The sequence below is a fragment of the Carassius auratus genome, chromosome 16, assembly GCF_003368295.1.
Source record: "Carassius auratus strain Wakin chromosome 16, ASM336829v1, whole genome shotgun sequence".
NCBI classification, from domain to species: Eukaryota; Metazoa; Chordata; class Actinopteri; order Cypriniformes; family Cyprinidae; genus Carassius; species Carassius auratus.
Genome location: NC_039258.1, coordinates 10,563,517 through 10,572,417, shown reverse-complemented (window position 1 = coordinate 10,572,417; position 8,901 = coordinate 10,563,517). Strand labels below are relative to the sequence as shown.

The 8,901-nt window shown below is 38.3% G+C and overlaps 1 protein-coding gene across 5 annotated transcripts in view; it reads left to right on the top strand.

The window, feature by feature from the left end:
• Window positions 1-1,233: 1,233 nt before the first annotated feature.
• Window positions 1,234-8,901, top strand: part of sema6cb (semaphorin 6Cb) — a 138,023-nt gene continuing 130,355 nt past the window's right edge. For 3 of the 5 annotated variants that reach the window (XM_026284002.1, XM_026284001.1, XM_026283999.1), the window contains exon 1: window positions 1,234-1,548. The gene's annotated coding sequence lies outside the window, so the exon portion shown is untranslated. The remainder of the gene's footprint in view (window positions 1,549-8,901) is intronic. The other 2 variants (XM_026284003.1, XM_026284000.1) reach the window with 1 other exon arrangement.

Sequence of the window (8,901 nt, the reverse complement as noted above, 5' to 3'; positions counted from 1 at the left end):
ATTGATAGTTACTGTTTCATGTCATTTTTACTTCTTGTGTTACAACAACATGTATATGGAAAGAAAAAATTGTGTTCAACAACATCACATGGACTTTAGTGTCTGACCACTGCAAAACGCCCAGGTTTTAGGGTCCATGGTTAAGCCCTGTTGGAAATCTCCCATCAAGGGAGAGCTGAGCTCTCTAAAAGTGCCCACTGAACCAAGTTGATCTCTTCTCTGCTTTAGTCCAGAGAACCTCTGTGACCAAAACCACACTGTTGAATGTTTTCTCTTAAAAGTATGCTAAAGAAAAGTATAAAGCCAGTGAGGGTCAGAAACGAACCAGGGCACAGGTCAAAAATTGCCCTAATATATAGTTCATCAAAGACAAGAACGGATATTTCTTCGGTTTTAGGACAACTCTGATGAAAGGTTTTGATCCACTCCAAATGTTGACTACTGTGTGTGTGTGTGTGTAGTTGTCACATTAATATTTTTTTAACAATTCATTATATTGTATTCTAAGCCAGATCTGCAAAAGTGTTTCTAGCAGAGCGTTATACTAGATTTTGTGAATTATTTATTATCTTTGTATGTGAAGTTGATCTGAATTTAATCAGTAACAGCCAATGTTCTATGCTGAGAATTTATTTAAATTGACTTATTTTAAATATCTCACATAATAGATTGTCAACACAGTGTGTGTTTTTTTGTGTGTGTGTGTGTGTGTGTGTGTGGTTAGAAAAAAAAAAAAAACCCTGTAAAAATGAATGCCGGGGAAAATATTAACTCTTAACAAAATGTATAGTATATGTATAGTCAAATTACCGCTTCAGTTAGTTAGCTATGTAGGTCTAAAAATTGTTCTTACGTCTAGTGTTGTATGTTTATATTATTATTATTATGTTGCACCGTGGTCCTGCGAGACACGACATTTCGTTTCACTGCATGTCCATACATGTAGCGGAATGAAAATAAAGCTAAACTTGAACTTGAACTTGAACTTGAAATGCAAAAAATAATAAATAGGTCTAACTAAATAAATAAATAAATACTTTGCTAAACGTTACAAATCCCCATATTGGAACAAACGCCTTTTTTTATATATAAGGTAACTCTAAATGCAGTTAATTCATACACTATTGGCTCTTTTCTGGCCAGCTGTTTTGGACATGTAATTGACTATTATTCATGTAAATGGATATGCAGTTCAAACAGTTCACGTTTGGGGCGGGGATTATGAGAAACTTTTAAAGAGAACGTCCAAAACACTTCAGCGGATCCTGATTGGGCAAGCGACCCGTCACTCGAAAGCCAGGGGCGTGGTTTAGGAGCGATCTTTCTCAATTAGAGTTTTAGCGCAGGCTTGCTTTTTCATAGGCGTGTGTCCGTGTGTGCCAAAGGGTGCTCCGCTCTTACCAATGCGATTAATGAACCAACTGAGGGAACACTAAACAAACAAGCTGCTTTTCCTTTTCGTCTGTGTTTCATTACGGACGAGCTTCGCGTCTGCAAGGAATCATCCCTCTGCACGAGCACAAAGGAAAATTAAAAAGGGAAGCAAAGGTAAATTAGCTGGTTTTCTTCTTTGTAAGAAGTTTGTTTTTGAATCGTGTCGGTTTATATGATTTGAACTCTGGCCGTGACAGTCAGCGAAGTTTAGATAGGAGGGAAACACACTGCGATATTTGGCACAGTTTGGGGTGGAAAAGCAGGTAGGCTACCGTTTCTGGTCGGTAAATATTGCAGTCAGTGGCGACATGAAGGGAGCTGTTATTGCTACAGACAAAGCGGATCTAATCTGATTTACTCGTCATATTCTTAGTTTTGCACCATTTAAGTGTTCTTCAAACATGTATATGCTGCGCAAAGCACTGGTTTTGGCTCATGGAAATCAAAACCACTGTTATCCACCTAATGCTGTGACATGGGCTAGTTGTTGACAACATAGAGAACACACGTTGGTCATGTTGATGAGAACCACATGATGACACGTGAAGTATTTCCGTTTTCCAGTTTAACCTGAATTGGTTAGATTAGTGTTTGCACGTAAAACACTTATCGTGTCTGCGGTTACAAGCTCTGCGCGAAAGCGTTCAGTTGTTTAGATAATAAGCGCGGTACTTGTCAACTGGACAGTAGAATATAAAGAAGAAGCCGTAAATCCTGGTCCAGAAAGATGGACATGCTGGTTATGGACTGCTGATCGGTGGTTTTATCTGGAGGAGTTTGGCCTTTGGGCAGAGAGTGCAGCGTTCATTCAGCGTGTTGCGCACCTTTACCAGCTGTGTGGCGGCGAATTAATTACGCTCACGGATATTTACCGTGGTGATGGTGCAGAAATACAATTAAAAATGATTTTTTCACTAAACTATTATGAAAAAAAAAGGGATATGCAAGTATATTTGTGTCGTTTTTGACGACAGCTGTGGATAATCCGAAACATCAACAACTGTTGTTGTCAAGATTTCATTAGTCGCTGGCTTCAAGCTAGTTCTATTCCACTATTCTCGACAGTACAGCAAAGCAGTTTTTCTATTCCGCACACTCCTAACAATTAGACCAATTTAACTAATTTAAAAGTGCAAATCAATACGTAAGATAACCTTCGACTATTTTGTCCGTTAAATAACTACACATTGCTTCGGTAAGACAAGTAGGCAGCCTAAACATAATAAAATAAAGAGAACAAAGAAACGAATTGGGAACAAAGAGTGCTTGACGTTTTCCAGTATCTAACTCTAGAGGGCTTATTAAAGCTAAAGCTTACAGTTATCCAGATGAGAGCAGTAAGGGAGTGATTTTCTTTTTTCCCTGCCAATATTGTTTGAGTAGGCTATTATTAGTGACTGCGGGAGGTTTAGGCTGCGTTTACAGTACAGGACCTGTTTTGACATATTAGATTTTTATTATTATTATTATCATTCTATCTGTGTATGTTAAAGACCAAGCTGACTACGTCTAATATCTTGGCAAAACCTGCATTTTCACGGCGAAGTGCATTTGACCACGCAGTCGAGTCGAGCGCACAAATACGCGTGAGCGTTTCTAAAGCAGCCGTTTCAGTGATCCTTTTGACATTGTGTGTGTGTTTTTTTTTTATTTTATTTTTTTATTTTTTTTACATTTTAGGTTACTTTAAGTTGGTTTTGTTAAATAAAGCAAGAAAAACTCCTAATAAATACCCAGATAGAACCGTTATGCTTTTCATAGCACTGTCATGTTTTTTTAAAGGACAAATTGGCCACAGGAAGGGATTTCCAGGGTCATTTTCATCTATTATGAGTGTGTATTGTTTTGTAACTCTATAAAACGGACTATGTCATCCATTTATGTCCATTACATGGATCAATCAATAGAAATAAATTCTCATTCCGAACAATTATGGCTGTCACCTATCAAATTAGTATCAAATACAAAAGCTTCTGTAATATCTGTACATTTCATAACACTTATGCTTTAGCTTGAGAACGTTACTGGTCCTTTTGTTATAGAACAGTCATTTTTGCCCCAACGTTTTTTTGTTTTTTTTTGTCACTTTCAATGAGATTTTTGCTCCAGATGCCAGATACTGTTTGACCCTGCTTTAGATTTTGTAAAACACTTTTATCCCTGATAAATTTCAACCGTAAGCAAGACTAGAGTAGCTTGAAGGGTTCATCCCTCCGGGTGCAGGAGGTATATTTCTGCCATCTACCCCGAGGTTGTCTGGAATCATCTAAGAGTTATTGAATAATGAATAGCTCACTGAGCTATCATTAGACATTTTTCCTGTGGTATTTTTTTTTTTTCTTTTTTTTTTTTAAAGGTTTGATAACTGTTATTTAATAAGTAGGTTTGGTCCATACTCCATAATTCAACCAGTAAGTAATTCTGAAGTGACCCAAGTAGAATTTTAATGGGTCCCAGTATTATGAATACAGTCAGGGAGTGTGCTGTTTTCCACTTAAATAGCTCTTCTCTTTGCTTTACTTCGCTGATTTTAAGACTATTAGATATTGTTTATATGCTACAATACCCTTGAATATACTGTGCTGGCTTTTGAATTGCTGCAGGTCAATGCTCACTTGTAGGTCTGTGGAAAATGTGTCTGTTCTTCTTCCTTTTGAAAAGCTAATTAAAAATAAAGAAAATTTTTATCATCATTTACTCACCCTTATTTCATTCCAAAAGCATGTATGATATTTTTATTCTGCTGAACGTGCAAGAACATCAAAGCAAAAACAACATTTGACCCCAATTGACTTTCATTGTATGTAAAAAAAAAAAAAAAAAAAAAAAAAGTTTTTGAACATGTTGTGACGTGAAATTGCCGGAAGCTGCACTTTGCTGGCAGATTGCCTTGGCTGTTTTACCAAGAATAGCTCTCAATCATTTAACTGTCATTTTGGAGCAAAACAATTTGGCAGCCAGATCCTTTTAGAGTGAGCACAGGTAAAGACATCTCTAGTCCTTTAGTTAAAAGCCTGGTTTAAACCCTAATGATCCTCTATAATCATGAACCTGCTCTTCTAGAAAGAGATCTTTGATAGTCAGACATGTACAGGACACAGGAGACATTTTTCCTTTTAAATTTACCTCTAGTTTTGTCTTGGCCCATCGTGGCTGCCTTGAGGTCAGGTAATGATGCATTTTGCCTGGGTGTAATTCTATTTCCAATTTCCATTGCTGTAGTTTTGCCCCAAATGATGTTACGCTAGCTGTGTGCAGTGGATGGCTGTGCGCTTCTAATGGCTCTTAGGGTAATGAGAGCTAAAATAGCGTCGGTGCAACATTTGGATCAAAGCCATCATCTACTGTTGCCCCCCCCCCCATTTAATCAGACAGGGACAATTTACTTTGGAGACTTGTTACCCTGCTTTAGTTATTCATAGCCATTTTTATGATGGATTGAAACTCTAGAATGGAACAAATGCAAGTCAGTTCATTCTCTACATTTAAATGCGGACTAAACAACCACTGTGTACCTGTTCTGGACCGGCTGTGAGACACAATGAATCACTTTCAATTAGTTACTCTGGGGAGTTCACTCTGCACTATAATGGCCCCTCATATTTCATGTTGATTGTTGTAACCCGTAGCAACAGGCGTAGCCAATAGCTGGAAGATGCACTTGGAGAGGAGGGTTACGAGGCTGTTGGGGTGCAATGGAATGAGAGCTGTTGTTCCTGCCTGGCTGCCTTAGTCCAGTGAGGGGTCTCGTACCCCTGGGGAGTGAATTATTACCTGTCAGACCTAGGGCCTCGGCATCATCCATTACGCAGCCCTCTTGCGGGGCAGCCAGCCCCAGCATGGCAGCGCGATCAGTGGGCCTTGGCCTTCAAACCTGGCCTCCTCCTTCTGGGTGGGTACAACTTGTGGCGTTCCAGCTAATATGAGCATCTCCTGAAGTTGCGAGTCCTGGCGTTATATACAAATGCACAAATGCTAAATAGCCCTACAGGTTTAAGATTCCAGCTGAGAGGTTGTGGCATCTCTGCCAGGCCTCCGTAATCTGCTGTAACGAATGGCATCGTTGTGCTAAACACTGTTATCAAATTGTTGGTGGTCGATGATTCTAATGTGTCACACATTCACACTTAAGGTAATTCTGTTGAAATGTTCAGCAGAGTCCAAGTACCAGTTCTATTCTTACTCTAGTCTGAGGCAGGCTGTTATGCCTCCAGGATATTTTTAATGGGGTGGCCAGATTGGGACAGTAAAAATCATGGCACAAAAAAAAAAAAAAAACAGGCTGTAGCATGGCTGAATTTGGTATCTGTCAGCTGTTTGCTTTCACTTAAGACCTAAATTACTGTGTTTATGAGGATACAGTACTTGCAAAGATGGGCATGTACAGGTGTATGCATTTAACTGTTCAAGGCTTCCCTTAGACTTGCCTGTCCGTCAGTGATTCATTGCCCATGTAGTGCTTGGAAAAATTATTATTGCATGCATTTTGGATAAACTTTTAGATTGAGGGGTCCAGTTGTCCAGCAAATGTCTATACAGACATACCATACCCTGTTTAAGGAGTCATTCACTTGTATTGATGTGAAATTAAATAGGCAATGTTCATTTCAGGAGAATTCATTTTAAATGTTCAAATTGGGAGAAATAATACCATTTGTATAGGAAACAAATAAATCCTGTAAGACCAGGGGTATGGTGTACGTATAAACGTTCCGTTTATATATGCATAAAATACACATTGAAATGTGTATTTTCCACGCAAATATCAGAATTTATAAAAAATACATTTGCCATTATTATGTGCAGTATTAGCACAGCATTTACTATTAAACACTGTAGCATTACTTGGTTGGAAATTTGCATATGGAAGTTAAATGAAGATGAGGTTATGCATAGTAAAACAAGGTGTTGTAAGCTCCATATTGTATATGGTTGCTTTGGGCAAAAGTCACGGTGGGGATGTAGCCATGTATGCAAAATCTTGCTGAATAGGATTTGGACATTTTGTGCAGGTTCTGGTGTATGGTTTTACAATTCTGAAGCTTTTTACGTAAAGCTTCATAGTACATAAGGACCCTGTTTATTTTTTTTCCATTAGAGTCCAGCAAAAAAATATGATCCAGTATTAATAAGATCATATTATTATTTAATATGGAAATTCAGTTTTCATTGAAGCGTAAATTGGTTGGTCCTTGACTTGTCTCAAAATATGTGTAGATACTTTGTGTGTAGATGTTTATTTATTTATTTGAAAATACAGTCTTGATGGTGGTGTAGCTGGGGAAAATGGCCAATTGTTGGAGGTGTCACTAAGAGAAGAGCTAGCGCTGGGCTATAAAGCCTGGGTGAGTAAGCACTGAACCCAGTAAAAAATAAAACGAGTGCTGCAAACTGAGAGAGGACGAGTGTGTATTGGACGTCACTTTGGACGAGCTACAGGCCTCAGCCCTCAGCTCCCTTCTGCCCTTGGACAGCCTGCCTGGCTTCCAGCAGCTTTGTAAGCCATTTTTTGGAAACTTTAACCTCTTGTCAAACATCACGCGCAGAACCACAGCAGCCACAGATGGAGCGAGACAGAGAACTGGCCACTCCTGCAAAGCACGCTGAGATGGAGTGTGTCCAGACACTACACAAAGACAGAGATATGTTTGCAAATTAAGAGAGATTAAACGCAGAAAAGGCAGATCGCTTGCTGAGTACAACAGCTTTGTTCACTGCAGATGATGTTTCATTCATTTCCATGCTTGTAATGAGTTACATGTAGGTAAGACAAAGTGGATCTGAAAATCCTGATCACTAACAGATGTCTGATGAGGTCCAATGCGACTTTTTCTGTTGCTTTGATGGCTTTCATGACAAAATAAATATGACAGCGATTTGTGTTTCTCCTGTCAAAAGTTGTTGTCACTTGTGGATATAGGAATTACAGGAATAATATTTTATGTTTTTATTTATTTGTGTTTAATCAATTATAATAATACAAGTGCCCCAATAATACATTTATGAATAAAATTAAATGTTATGGCTGCTAACTGATAAACGGCCACTATAAAAAGCTATTTTTTTTGTTCATTTTGTTTTATTTTTCTATGGTATGTAATTAAAAAAATAAAGTGCTAAAATCAATCATCAGTAGTAAATTTAGATGTCAAAACATAATGGATCATAATGAGATTTGTTTAATTAAATAGTCTTTAAATACGTTCAGTGAACATTAGTACAAGTGAGTATGCACATACTTATAAATATAGAAACCAATAAATAAAATGACTATGACCAATATATTGTGCATCCTTCATTGAAAAAAAGTTATAAACCCATATTGATTTTTATTATCTGTCAAAATGTGACCTTATAGATGTAATGAATATCATTAGATTTCTTTTGTCAGTTCTGTGAAAACAAATACACCATGTGGATCACGTACTCGTGCACACATTGTGATTCATGAGGAAAGAAGTCATCTTTAAGAATGTAAGGCGGGCTGAGTAATGAGAGCTAAATGGAGACTGAGTGATAACCGTGTGAAATCGCTGAAGTGTGTCATTGTTTTTATTATTTCTTTTTTCTAGCAACTCTTCTTTCCACCTGATTATGGAGTCATGATTACCCGGTCGCCTCATTTGAATATTCAACCATATCCTCAGCCTCCAGACTCTACACAGACACCTTTTTGTACTCGTCACATTGGTATGCTAGAATTCAAAGCTGAGCTCACATCCACAGGCTTTCCTCCCCGAACCGCCATCCGAAAATGTAGCACCCCCCGCCCACCTCGTTCTCCCACCCCAACCTGCAATGCAAACTGCAGCTCTCCATTTTAATTACTGTTCCCCATACATACAGGATATTGATTCTCACTCCAGGGTGGTGGGCTTGGGGTTGCTCCAGATTGTGCTTTAAATGATCTCTTAATCACTTTATAATGGAACAACTCTTCCTGCTGCATTGATTACCTGCTTGTGCTGGAATTGTTGTGAGCCTTAAACTTTCTAATCTGGTTTTAAACTCTCAGGACTCCTTTATAATATGTTTATTTCCCAGAATGCCTCAGGAAGGATGTAATGTTAACCATTCTTCCTACTTGTGGTGGAAGATAAAGCACTGTTCATACATGGATAATCTGATATAGGTTATTATGGAGCCATTTATGTTGCTTTCATCACCCTCTAATGAATTTAGCGGATGAAATCTGATTTGGAGAGTGAGTGGTTTCCTCCTGGGAATGTGCAAAACTACACATTTTTAAAATCAACTAATCTGTGGGTTGCCTGAACTGGAAGCCCTGGGTAATTAGACTGCTTTCAGGTTCACGTGCTGGATTATTGGATGGGTTTCTTAGGGGGTGTTTACATAAGACTGGTTGTTATGTCCAAAAATGGCTAGACTGAGCATAACGGATGGGAACATTTGTCCAAGAGGGAATTTTATTGCAAACAATACTGCATATCCAGTATTGTATCTAAT